The 14,750-nt window shown below is 38.9% G+C and overlaps 1 protein-coding gene across 1 annotated transcript in view; it reads right to left on the bottom strand.

The window, feature by feature from the left end:
- LOC109424591 (neuronal acetylcholine receptor subunit alpha-7-like) overlaps positions 1-14,750 on the bottom strand; it is a 953,623-nt gene that overhangs the window by 853,526 nt on the left and 85,347 nt on the right. The gene's annotated exons all lie outside the window — the stretch shown is intronic.

The following is a 14,750-nucleotide window of genomic DNA, read 5'->3' as shown; positions in this document are numbered from 1 at the left end:
ACCGGATGAACAGTAAGCAAAAGAATAGTTTCAGACCATATCTGAACCGGTTGTGTTCCGGAACCGGTTCCAGGTGTCCCGGCGGAAGTGGCCAACTAAAAAAGTGAACCAAACCCATGCATGCGACACATCAAAGAGCAGCTTTTTCGATAACCAAATGAACGGCAAGCAGTAAAATAGTTTCAGCCCATATCTGAACCGGTTGTGTTCCGGAACAGGTTCCAGGTTTCCCACCGGAAGTAACCAATTAAAAAAATGAACCAAACCCAGGCATGCGACACATCGAAGAGCGGCTTTTTCGATAACCAGATGAACGGTAAGCAGTAAGATAATTTCAGTCCACATCTGGACCGGTTGTGTTCCGGAACTGGTTCCAAGTGTCCCGCCGGAAGAGGCCAACTATGAAAGTGTACCAAACCCATGCATGCGACACATCAAAGAGCGACTTTTTTGATAACCAGATGAACGGTAAGCAGGACTATATCTGAAACAATTGTGTTCCGGAACTGGTTCCAGGTGTCCCGCTGGAAGTGGCCAATTAAAAAAGTGCACCGAACCCAGACATGCGACACACCAAATAGCGGCTTTATCGATAATCAGATTAACGGTAAGCAGGAAAATATTTTCAGATGTCTAGCCGGAAGTGGCCAGTTTAAAAAGTGAACCAAACCCATGCATGCGAAATATCAAATCATCAAAAATGTTCGATAACCAGATAAACGGGCAGCAGGAAAATAGTCTTTGACCAAGCTCTGACCACACCTAAGATTACCGGCAGTGTTGCAGAATCAGGATTAGATGCATCGCTGAAATTACAACAAAACAAAATCGATGCAAGCGATACATATGCGTAAAAGAACAAAATTTTGATAAAAATTCAAGCGATCTTGCAATTCACACCATTTTCTCATCGTAATAGGCTGTTTTACCTCACGCAAATCTGACAGGAAAAGGCCTACTTTCCCACATCAAATTAACAGTGCTGTAATGGTTCATTACAGCACTGATTTGCGTTGCGTAATGAACCATTACAGCACTGTTTTCAGTTTTGATCAATTTCTTGATGCTTTCTGGACGCCGTTTTGAAAAAAAATTAACAACTGCACAGTATAACCTGCTATGATCAGATTTTCTTAAACATGGCTATGAGCATCAGAGTGCAGTTTGTTGAAAAAGTTTTGTTAAAAACTATCCTCAAACGGTAATTTTTGAACTTGCAAAAAACGTTGTACGCAACTCGGTGCGTAAACTACTATTGCAATTTCTCATCGTAATAGGCTGTTTTCCCTCACGCAAATCTGACAGGAAAAGGCTTACTTTCCCACACCAAATTAGCAGTGTGGTAATGGTTCATTACAGCACTGATTTGCGTTGCGTAATGAACCATTACAGCACTGTTTTCAGTTTTGATCAACTTCTTGATGCTTCTGAACGCAGGTTTAAAAATTTCTGACAACTACACAGCATAACTTGCTATGATCACACTTTCTTAAACATGGCTATGAGCATCACTGCCGTAATTCTGCAAAGTGACGTGAGCGCCATTCAAATGTCGATACTTTTTGGTATATTATATGTAATAACTGATGTAAAAATAACACTGTAGTATGCCTGCTGAATTAAAATGCAAGATCTAGTCGTAATCTATCATCTATGGAAAGAAATTTAGAGGATGAGCAAGAGTTTTATGCATAATAACCAAAAAACGGGCCAAAACTGATTCAGTGTGGAGTTTGATGAAAAAGTTTTGTATAAAATTATCCTCAAATCTTGCCTCAAGTAGTAATTTATGAAATTGCGAATAACGTTGTACGAAACTCGGCGCAGAACTCGATTTTTACAGCACTCATCGCAATTATCCAACTCGGCAAGCCTCGTTGGATAAATGTACGACTCGTGCTGTAAAAATCCTCATTCTGCACCTTGTTGCGTAAACTACTATTTCAGCTCTGCTTATACGTTTAACATGATACATAACATAGGAATAAGAGCCATCAATAAGTTTCCAAATTTGATTATGGCTTTGATAAGGTTCAGACAAGGCTGACACAAATTTCGATTTTCTCTTAAGTCAAGAGGGGTCCCCTTCGAAATTTTTGATCGGAATTCAACATTTTGAGGAAGGGCACAAATGAATAAACCAATAAATTTTTAAATTTTAAGGTGAAGAGTCCTCCAGAAATTTTCTTACCAAACCCGATGAATTAAGCGGTTTTGCTTAATTGTTTGAGTATTTTTTTCATCAAATACATTTATTATTTATCAACTCCACCCCCTCATTGACGAACGAGCACTGTGACAAAAGAAGAAAATGATATTTGTTCCGTTCTAGAGTATTTTCAGGGTTCAGGAACACTTCGGCTTATAGCGACGGAAATATCTTAGAGTACATATTCGACGAGAAAGGCGCTATCACCACTAGGTGGATTAATCTGGGTTTTTTTTTTTATTTTTTGCCTTTCTCGTACACTAAGTGTACTGGAAAGGCTATATGTTCACTCCAAAAACGACTTTTTGATAGAAGGCCCGGAGGATCAAGTCACATATACCAATCAACTCAGCTCGACGAATTGAGGTAATGTGTGTGTGTGTATGTATGTATGTGTGTATGTGTAAAAAAAAAAACTCACATCACTTTTTGGCAGTAAACCTCAACCAATTTTAATGACCGACGGTTCATTTGACGCGGAATCTGGTCCCATTGTTTCCTATTGAAAATGGTTCGGATCGGTTCAGCCGTTCCGGAGTTATGGCCATTTAGGTGTTCCGGACCAGTACCCTTGGAAGGGGCCATACATAAAAATGTAACAAACATATACATGCGATACTTCAAACTGCGGCATTTTGGATAACATGATGAACAGTTAGCAAGAAAACAGTCTCAGACTATATCTGAACCGGTTGTGTTCCGGAACCGGTTGCGGATGTCCCGCCGGAAGTGGCCAAATATAAAAGTGAACCAAATCCATGCATGCGACACATCAAACTGCGGCATTTTCGATAACCTGATGAGTAGTTAGCAAAAAAACAGTCTCAGACCATATCTGAACCGGTAGTGCTTCGGAACCGGTTGCGGGTGTTCCGCCGGAAGTAACCGTATATAAAAGTTGACAAAACTTTTGCATACGGCACATCAAATCACGGCTTTTTCTACAACTTGATGACCGGTTATTGAGGAAGTAGGCTAAGACCACATTATGGACTGTCAGTAGTGCCAAAACTAGTTCCGGGTTTCACTCCGAAAGCGGCTAAATACAAAATTGAACCAAACCCATGGCTTTTTTGGTTATCTAATAAACTTTAGCAAGCAAATAGGCTCAGACTATTTAAGAGACTATCGGTAGTGTTCCGCAACCGGTTCCGGGCCGGAAGTGACACCAAACCCATGCATGCGCTAGCTCAAATCACGGCTTTTTAGATAACATGGTGAACAGTTGCAAGAGAATAGACGCAAGCCATATCAGTGTGTTACGGAATCGATTACGGGTGTCCCACCAGAAATGGTCAAATGTAAAAGAGAACCAATACATGCGACATATCAATGACGTTGATGGATTACGACTGTTCTTGGTGTATTCTTAGGAGAATTTCTTGGCTTTTCAGTCCGATTGTGAGATCAAAAACACCTTATGTTCTCTTACTCCGACGTTTCGATCCGTATCGGATCTTTTTCAAGGAAAAGAGTTTTTGGTCGTTTTTTCGTCATGTAGATTTTTCAATCTTTCAACCGTCATTCGATATTCTAGTTTCCCGTCCGTTTTCATCCGGAAAACCGTATACGCACTGTATACAGTAGCGAAAGAGGTCCGAATCCCGATCCCTAGTGATTTAAGTTACGGTTTTCCGGATGAAAACGGACGAGAAACTAGAATATCGAATGACGGTTGAAAGATTGAAAAATCTACATGACGAAAAAACGACCAAAAACTCGATTCCTTGAAAATGATCCGATACGGATCGAAACGTCGGAGTAAGAGAACATAAGGTGTTTTTGATCTCACAATCGGACTGAAAAGCCAAGAAATTCTCCTAAGAAAACATATCAATGACTTATATAGTAACAAGATAAACGGTTAATCAACAAATAATCTCAGACCATATTTGGGAAAACCGGTAGTGTTCCAGAATTGGTGCCAAGACGAGTAAAGCGTAGGAAGTGGTAAAATAAAGAAGGGAACTGAACTATAGCGGCGTTTTTGATAATCTGATGAACGGTCAACAAGAAAATAGTCTCAGGCCACATTTAGAACTTGTAATAATATTTCGGAATCGGTAGCGGGTGTTCCATCGGAAGTGATTTAATAGAAGTGAACCAAAATCACGCATGCGATACATAAAATCGCGGCTTTTTCAAAAAATTTCCAATTTTGATACCATGTAAACGTTGGGTAAGATTATAAGATTATATATGCAAGAGAACAAAATCGTGACCAAAGCGATCTCTTCAAATCACACCATTTCAGATTCCTGCGGTGTAAATGCAGTGTAAAAGGATGGATCAACGTTTTATGGAAATAGTTATTTATGCAACAAGTTGCAAAATGATGATTTTTTCAGCACGAGTTGTACATTTATCCAACGAGGCTTGCCGAGTTGGATAAATACGACGAGTGCTGAAAAAATCGAGTTTTGCAACGCGTTGCATACAAAGTTTTTTGTAATTGCGAAAATACCCGTGCAGTATAATTTTCTCTAGCCACACAAACGTATATCAGCAGCAAACACGTGCGAGCCTCCATGCGCGACAGGACGTAGTGTATAGAATTTTCTTCGATCAGGTAGGCTATGACAGGCCAACTGTCCCAAACTTTCAAGTCATGCAGTAGGTATCATAAGCAAAAGAAAAAGTAGGTTCAGCTTCAGCTCCTACGCCTGATTGGCAGTTGAAATTATAATCTGAATCGTCCTGATTCGGATTCGAGCTTGTCAGTGCATGTAGAAGCAGCAACTGTATCTACGGAAGTAGCTGTACTTAACAAAAAGTGCGTGCTGGCAAAAGTGCCGAAAAGTGCTACTTTTCAGCACTCGAAAGGGTGCCGGAAAGTAGTACTTTTAGGCACCTTTGCTTCAGTGTAGAAAAGTAGGCCGTTTTATCATTGTTACCGCGAGTGAAAAGTAGGAGAATACGCAACGCAATTACAAGAAAATATAATTCAATCGCATCAACTCCTTATACAGCTTTTCAATCTTTAATCTCTTTATGCTTCTAAAATTACTGCTCACAATTTGGGTGCGGCTGGTTGAGCCGTCACTTTTCTTATTGCGATTGAAATTTGAATGGAAATGAAATTCAAGAATTTGAATGCATTTTCCTCATAGGAAGGTCCAATTTTACATGTTACCAATGACAATAAAATATAGCCTAAAGTGTGCTGAAATAAACATTGGCGAAGATCACAAAGTGATCTGTGATTGTGAATAAAGTTAACCTTCTTCATGCATTAGCTGACGCTCACCCCGCTGCCGTAGTGGGTGGAATGGGGCCATAAAGACCCCAATACACGACTAGGGTTAAGATGATCAAGCAGTCAACTGAGAGGTCTGATGTTTTTCAGCTCTGTTTTGCTGTTGAACATAACATCGGAATATGTATCATCAATAAGTTTCGAAAATCGATGATGGCTTTATTAAAATTGTTGCTTTTCTATATGAATTGTTTTCAGGATTCAGGAACATTTTGGCTAACGTCGACGAAAAGTTCATGAGTTCCTATTCGACGAGAAAGGCACTATCACCACTAGGTGGATTAATCTGGGTTTTTTAATTTTTAAAAACTATGATTTTTAGGACCATCCTATCTGAAACTTGGTCACCCTAATAACGAAATAAAAAAAAATACGAGTTTGATTATTTTCGAAGAATAAGGACCTCCCTCCCCTAAGTTAGTGAGTTAGTGAGCCTGTTAGTGAATGAATGAGTGATTTAGTGAGTAAGTGAGGAATATAGTGAGGGATGTAGTGAGTCGGTGAGTGAGTTAGTGAATTAGTATGTGATAATATAGGCTGCACTACCAGCTAAGCACACAACTCTTAGCTGGCGGTCTTTGTCATCGTTTGACCCGTGGAAGCATGGGCTGCTACTCTTCAACAATTTTAACTTCTCGCTCAGGGTTGTCGCAATCGGACTCACCGCTGGTGCCATCGTCGTTCTGCACCTCGGATGTAAATCACGTTCCTCTGATTTCGCTCGATTGGCTGCATGGCCAACTGATACGGGTTATCTTCTGTTGTCGCCTTGTCTAGCTCAGGTTTCCGTTTGATCATATTTTCGTCCAGGAATATGACATATCGGCTAACGATTACTTTAACACCCAAAGCAATCCCCCCTCTTGTGCACGGGCTTGGTCAGTGTTATTTATTTTTGCAATTTCTCATCGTAATAGGCTGTTTTACTTCACGCAAATCTGACAGGAAAAACCCTACTTTCCCACACCAAATTAACAGTGCTGTAATGGTCCATTACAGCACTGATTTCAGTTTTGGTCAACTTCTTGATGCTTTCGGGACGCAGTTTTGAAAAATTGTGACAACTGTACAGTATAATCTATTATGATCGGATTTTCTTAAACATTGGCTATGAACATCAGTGCGCAGTTTGATGAAAAAGTTTTGTTGAAACTATCCTCAAGGGTAATTTATGAAAATGCAAAAAACGTTGTACGCAACTCGGTGCAGAACTCGATTTTTCCAGCACTCGTCGTAATTATCCAACTCGGCAAGCCTCGTTGGATAAATGTACGACTCGTGCTGTAAAAATCGTCATTCTGCACCTTGTTGCGTAAACTACTATTACGATATGGATATGATATAAAGTGTAGTTTAGCAGTTCTCCATAATATGTATGAACGAGTTTCAACTTTGGGTGGTTAAAATTCCTTCATGTGAAATATCAAACTCAAAAGCACAGTTCCCTAACCTTCCCTGGAAGCATACCATCCGCCAATTTATCGCGCGAAATTCCAACGGAAAATAGATAAACATTCTGCCACGTAGCAAACACGTGCTCAAGCATACCGTTCGGCGCGCCGCCGTCCATAAATTCAAAACAAATAATCCCTTTGGTTACAAAACTTTTCTTCCCTAAAGGGTAGCGCAAATTGCAACGGTTAGACGTCCCAATAGTGTGTAGCAAACGAGGTCGAGGAAGAGTCAAAGTTTGCAAAGTGGTAATCCGAAATTATAACCAGCTCGTTTCTGGTTCAGAGACAAACAGAGGGTAGCACATAACGACACCATATCTACAAAACATACGAAAAGCACCTAATTCACAATATTGCGAAACTAGTTGTTTTCTGAAATTCTCACTGAACTACTTCGGAATATTGTTTTCAATTCCTGCAACCAATCTCTGTATAAAGTTTTAAAGTTCTTATCATCATCAAGGATTCAACTTGTCTCCCGGTGTCGCAGCGCTGAGCTGATTCCCATTTTCGTTCCTGATAAAAAAGTACGAAGGCGGCAGCGCTTATGAAGGATAATATGATGATGACGATGATGATGATTATGATGGCGAAGACGCTGATACCTGAGAGGTGTAAGCTTTACCAGAGCTGAACCGTTTCGCATGGTTCCACCCAGCCGAGGTGTGGTAGGTACTAGAGACGCAGTCGAAAACGTAAACACTTTTCATGGGATTAACGTGGTTTTGTTTGCTGGCTGGTGGATAAAATTTTTCCAAGGAGGGATGCAGATAAGCGGCCAACGTGAGAAAAGATATTCGGCGAAGAAAAGATTGTTTCCGGTTGTCGTCGTCACGGTTTGTCACCATTAAGACGCAGCAGAAAGACTCATGAGGACGACGTGCTGTTGGGGTACGTAATTAAAAACAGTAATTTATGGCATGACATCCTAACTTTAGAGAGAGCTTTACCTTTTCAGCTTTACATCTTCTGTTCATTACATACATTTAATTGCACAGCATCACAATTGGAATAACACATAATCAACAATAATACGCCACAATACCCGGTTTGTGGCTGCCGCTTTCTACCCTTGGTCACGTCCAATACTCGCCAGATCACGTTCCACTTGGTCCGCCTGTCGTGCTCTGTGCGCTCCATAACTGCATGGTTGTTGTCCAGCATTCTTGCAACATGCCCTGCCCATCGTATCCTTCCGACTTTGGTCACCTTCTGAATGCTGAGCACTCCGTAGAGTGCAACGAACTCGTGGTTCATCATTCTCCGCCATACACTGTTCTCCTGCACACCGCCGAAGATAGTCCTTAGCACACGTCGCTCAAAAACTGCAAGTGCTTGCATGTTCTCCTCGAGTATTGCCCAGATAAACGTGCCCGTTAAGAACAACCGGTCTTATTAGCCTCTTGTATATGGTTCATTTCTTGCAAGGGTGAATCTTTTTAGACCGCAGCTTTTTAACCCGTAGTAGGCACGACTTCCACTGATGATGGGTCTTCGTATTTCTCGACTGTAAATGGTTGTCAGCCGGTTTGTCCACGATTTGCCATAGCTCTGTGATGCCGATATTGTCGTATGCCGCTTTGAAGTCGGTGAACAGGTGATACGTTGGGACCTGGTATTCACGGCATTTACGGACGATATGCCGTTCGGTAAAGATTTGCTCTGTTGTCGACCGGCCATCGATGAAGCCGGCATGATAACTTCCCACGAGCTCATTCGTTTTGGTGACAGACGGCTGAAGATGATCTGCGATCTGAGATATCATTTTGTTGGAGGCATTCAAAATGGTGGTCGCTTGGAAGTTTCCACTTCCGAAGTGGTCGTCTTTCTTGTTAAAAGGATAGATTACCCTTTCCTTCCACTACTTCGGTAGCTGTTCGGTTTCCCAGATCCTGACTATCAACCGCTGTAGCCAAGTGTATAACTTTTCCAGGCTCATCATCTCGATGATTCCAGCTGCAATACCATCCTTACCAGCTGCTTTGTTTATGTTGATCTTGTGAATGGCATCTATAACTTCCCTCAGCGTGGGAGTTGGGTCATTCCCGTGCTCTGCCACACTAACTTAGGGTCGACTTCTTCACCTCGGCTTGACTAGTATGCCAGGCTTACCCATATAGTTAAACCTGGTTTAACGCTTAGGTCATGGTGAAGAAATCGCCCCTTAGTCATTTCCTTCAATAAGCTTAAACAGTCTCCAAATAAGAGGGAGTTTCATTTCCGTTCCGACTCTCATGCCTACTCTTCAACATCGCTCTGGATGGTGTGATGCGACGAGCCGAGCTCAACAGCCGGGGATCGATTTTCACAAAATCCGGTCAATTTGTGTGCTTTGCGGACGACATGGACATTGCGGACGACGCTAGAACATTTGGAACGATGGCAGAGCTGTACACCCGCCTGAAACCGCGAAGCAGCAAAGGTCGGACTGGTGGTGAATGCTACAAAAACAAATGCTGGTAGACGGAACCGTACACGACCGGATCCGTCTGGGTAGTAATGTTACGATAGACGGGGATACTTTCGAGGTGGTGGAGGAATTTGTCTATCTCGAATCCTTATGTATGAACAAAACCTAAATTGAAAAAAAATCAGGGTCGTCTCCAGTATAACTCCAGTGGAAAACAAACATTTTCCCCACACACCACCTACTTTGAAAATCATAACTCAAGCACAAAGCATCGTAGACACTTTTTTTTTTGTGAAATCATTATCAAATTTTCTCAGCAATTGAAAAAAATACAAAATGAAAATTGATTTCCACAAAATCTTCCACAGTTGAGGGAAATAGGTTGGAAAAGTCGAAAAAAATATTTAGGAAGTCTGGAAAAATTCTCAAAAAATAAATTTTTGGAAGGGAATTGCATAATCTGTATTCTGTGAAATTTTTAAGATGTGTTTATTTTTTGTACCTGAGTAATGGCCTATTTAATTGCTGAAACTGCTACCAAAAAATGGGCCACTTTGACATTGAATGAAAAGTGGTGATGCAGATAAGCGGCCAACGTGAGAAAAGATATTCGGCGAAGAAAAGATTGTTTCCGGTTGTCGTCGTCACGGTTTGTCACCATTAAGACGCAGCAGAAAGACTCATGAGAGCGACGTGCTGTTGGATTGGGATACGTAATTAAAAACTGTAATTTCTGGCACGGCATGGCCTTACCTTCTCAGCTTTACATCTTCTGTTCATTACATACATTTAATTGCACGACATATACCTGAAAAGAGAAGAAAAGAGCAACGATTAGCTTCGTGTTCTGATTGTGCTATAACATCATCAGATATAAGCAAACATTACAACAGTTGAGTAATATTGAATCGTTTGATTTTGGAATTAGTGGAAATAGGTTTAAGTCCAGCATTAGGTAAAAAAGAAAGTTATTAAGTTTGGAAGCTTCTGCTGAAGACAAAGTCAAACAAATAAGCACCTTTCGAGATCGAAAGGTTTGTACTGCAAGAGCAAGACAGAATACCTTACAAAGATCAATCTGTGCTCTAATAACATAAATTTGTATTATTATGTTAATCTACGAAATGTTATGAGAACATCACAATAACAGTTGGAGGTAGGGTGTGTAGAAGTTCCAAATGCACGTCTAAATGCAATGACATTTTGGGAAAGAATGCTCAATCATTTGCCTTGCTCAAGCATGGCCTACTCCAATATAAAAGCTAGTCTACTACATCTCTCCTCCTTTTTATTAAAATAATAATTTCTAGAATTCAAGTTTATTTAAATTATCTTCATAATTTGAAGGAATGACTATGTTTCAAGAATTATACAATTAATGCACACAAACAATATTTTTCTTATGAAGACTTGAGTCTTAAGATTTTTCCACTAGCACAAAATATCTGTTCAGGAAAATTTTGGAATGAACTGCTTCCCTTCCGAAGGAGCTTATCGAAAGTGGGACTCGATATCAGGTCTTCGACCTGAATCGCAAACGTATTAGCCATCACGCTTCGTTCACTTCGTAACTGGAAACACTATACAGCTTGTCGTTTATCTTTAATCATGTATATAGTTTTAAATTTTAGAAGGAACACATCCACTTTCCTTTTAGTTTTTTTTTTCATGTAAATGTACTGATGCTCCTGTAACACAGTTATGCTGCTATTGGAAGCTTCGTCACTTTTCCCGTTTTTCCAACATTCTTTACTCCAAAATAACAAAAGAACCATTACTTAGATGTGTTCAGAATTACAAAAGCATCGCTTTTACAATTACATTACAATACAATGCTATTTACAATGTGCAGGCCCATCGCTCTCTGCATTATTTGCAATCTTTATTTTAGTTGCTTGTCTTCTCGTTCTTCATCATATTACTTAATAGAATATAAGAAATAATTATCAATATCGCAATCTCTTTTTCCTTTCATTTTAACGGACTGGAACTTTAAGTTCCCTTCGCTTCAATTTGTCCATTTCTTTTTGGACCAGTCAAATGGCCTAGAATCATTGTTCCCTTCATTTGACTCTCTAAATGGCCTAGAACTCATGTTCCCTTCATTTAGAGTCTCTTAATTGCCTCATCTGTGTGGGCTTTCAGATAAATGGCCTGGAATCTATGTTCCCTACATTTATCTCCCTAAATGGCCTGGATTTTAAAATCCCTTCATTTAGGTACTTTCAACACATTACTTGCAAAATACTATTTCACAAGTTTTAGTCAATCATAAAATCGCCGATAAGAATCGTGCGATTATCAATATTCAATCATGTACAATCAATCTTTGAAAATGAAACCAAATAAAATACCGATGTTCCTTACCGTGGTCCTAATTTGCTTCATGGAATTCATAATTGATCCAATGCACTAAGGGCCAGAATCGCAATCTAGCGGAACTAAATTAATTACTCCAAAACGAAGCATTTCCGACACATGGTGTCTTCGACAAAGTTGTTTGCCGTCAGCAGGGGCATCTATTGCTTAGAACGTAATAGTTCGCAACTCGTCCGCATAGGTGGCGCCACCATCTAACTTCTTTGTTTTACGTCCTAGAGACTTGGCGTCTTCAGCAAAGTTGTTTATTTTATCAAAATAAACAACTTTTTCTCAGACGTCAAAATTCCACAGCCTACTGTTTTCGAGTTATTTAAAAAATAAAAACCAATCAATGAAAAATCAGTTTTTTAAGCTTATTTTGACATTTTTACTAGAAACCATGTGAGTTTATTTTTTTTCCTAATGCATATGTGTCAAACCAAACACATTGTACGGGAATATGTTGTATATTATCATTAAAAACTCAAAATAAAAATACAAATTCGTAAAAATAGTGTGAATTTCAAGCCTTAATATCTCACAAAGCGCAAAAAATCGCAACTTCAAATTTTCAGCAAATACGAAGCAATACTAGGTGAACATACTGTAAAAAATTTGGAGAGGTATTTTTTGGTGTTTTTGAGATAATAGCTTTTTAGTAACAGTACAAATATAAGTAGTGCCAGCATGTAACTTTTTACTGTTACACATTAGAGAATTGATGTCTTTGAAAAAGTTGTTCATTTTGACTAAATAAACAACTCTTTCTTAGACGTCAAAATTCCACGGCCTACTGTTTTCGAATTATTGTGTATAATCTAGATGTTATTGATAAAAACTTATATTAAAACACATTTTGATGCAATACTATAAACTTTTTTTTTATTGTTTTTACTTTTACGATACATAGTAGGTCAAGCAAATGTCAGTTTCAGCATGGGTCAAGATATCTTTTAATTTTTGGCATGTCTTTTTCAAAATGTTTTATGCTTAACCAATTTTGTCAACCTTTTTAAATTTTAGAGCGCGAAATATCTCGTCGAAAGCTCGTGGATCTGTTCCTGGACGGAAAGGACGTTGGTCGAAGATTGTGAAATTGTAGCTCCACGAAACTGACATGTTCATGACCTACTATGTATCGTAAAAGTAAAAACAATAAAAATAGTTCATACTATTGCATCAAAATGTGTTCTATTGTCATTTTTTATCAATATAATCTAATTTATATGCAATAATTCGAAAACAGTAGGCCGTGGAATTTTGACGTCTAAGAAAGAGATGTTTATTTAGTCAAAATGAACAACTTTTTCAAAGACATCAACTCTCTAATGTGTAACAGTAAAAAGTTACATGCTGACACTACTTATATTTATACTGTTACTAAAAAACTATTATCTCAAAAACACCAAAAAATACCTCTCCAAATTTTTTACAGTATGTTCACCTAGTATTGCTTCGTATTTGCTGAAAATTTGAAGTTGCGATTTTTTGCGCTTTGTGAGATATTAAGGCTTGAAATTCACACTATTTTTACGAATTTGTATTTTTATTCTGAGTTTTTAATGATAATATACAACATATTCCCGTACAATATGTTTGGTTTGACACATATGCATTAGGAAAAAAATTAAACTCACATGGTTTCTAGTAAAAATGTCAAAATAAGCTTAAAAAACTGTTTTTTCATTGATTGGTTTTTATTTTTAAAATAACTCGACAACAGTAGGCTGTGGAATTTTAACGTCTGAGAAAAAGTTGTTTATTTTGCCAAAATAAACAACTTTGCTGAAGACGCCAAGTCTCTAGGACGTAAAACAAAGAAGTTAGATGGTGGCGCCACCTATGCGGACGAGTTGCGAACTATTACGTTCTAAGCAATAGATGCCCCTGCTGACGGCAAACAACTTTGTCGAAGACACCATGTGTCGGAAATGCTTCGTTTTGGAGTAATTAATTTAGTTCCGCTAGATTGAGATTCTGGCCCTTAGTGCAATGGAGACTATTCAGGCACAAATTTTCCTCCGCAGCTCTTGTCCAGGTCAAGTTTTTCATTTTCTTTTTTTTTACTGAGATTTCCCACTTTTCTATGTTTCATTCAGCATCTTCCACTAAATCTTCAATTAACCTTCAAATGATCCGGCAGGTGCGATCCCATCTCCGTCAGCCATTGTAGAAGTTCCAAATGCACGTCTAAATGCAATGACATTTTGGGAAAGAATGCTCAATCATTTGCCTTGCTCAAGCATGGCCTACTCCAATATAAAAGTCTACTACAGGGTGTTCATCTAATTCCCATCTATTTAAGCACCGACCAATAACGATCGAATTTATTCTCAATTTCATATAAAAATATGTTTTAAAAGAACTACAATGTCCTGAAAATAATAAGATTGAATAAGCAGTCCGTCGAATTTAGATTCCGTCTAGTCAGCGTCTATTTTGGGCACAACCAGAATTCAATTCCCGGCGCACCTTCTACGTTACACTGTAGTACATAGGATGGTCAAAATTATGATTTAACTGTCGGTGTTTATTTGAAAAGTCGGTAAATTTCGTTTTCAAATCAAATCATACCTACATATATTCAAAGTAAGATTGAGCAGAAAGTTTTAAATTAAGATGGACCTAGCTTTAAAATAACATACTTTGGTTTTAATCAAGGTTGCGACCATTCATTTGCAAAGATTTACATTTATTTGCTATTATCTCAGTTCAGAAGCATGCTATCGAAAAACAATGTATGGATGAATTTAACCTTGTAGTTTTATCTGAAAGTTTGCCGAATAACATTGGGGTCGCTAACGTATACCAAAGTCGTGAGCGAGTTGTTAAGGCAACTCTCCACGCGGTGAATGTAAATTTCATTCACGCTGTGGAAAGTTGCCTTCACAGCTCGCTCACGACTTTGGAATGCGTGTGCGACCCCAATGTTATTCGGCAAACTTTCAGATAAAACTACAAGGTTAAATTCATCCATACATTGTTTTATGATAGCATGATTCTGAACTGAGATAACAGCAAATGCATGTAAATCTTTGCAAATGAATGGTTGCAACCTTG

This window comes from Aedes albopictus, chromosome 1 (genome assembly GCF_035046485.1).
Source record: "Aedes albopictus strain Foshan chromosome 1, AalbF5, whole genome shotgun sequence".
NCBI classification, from domain to species: Eukaryota; Metazoa; Arthropoda; class Insecta; order Diptera; family Culicidae; genus Aedes; species Aedes albopictus.
Note: the sequence above shows the minus strand (reverse complement) of the source record. Positions and strands in the feature narration are given on the sequence as shown.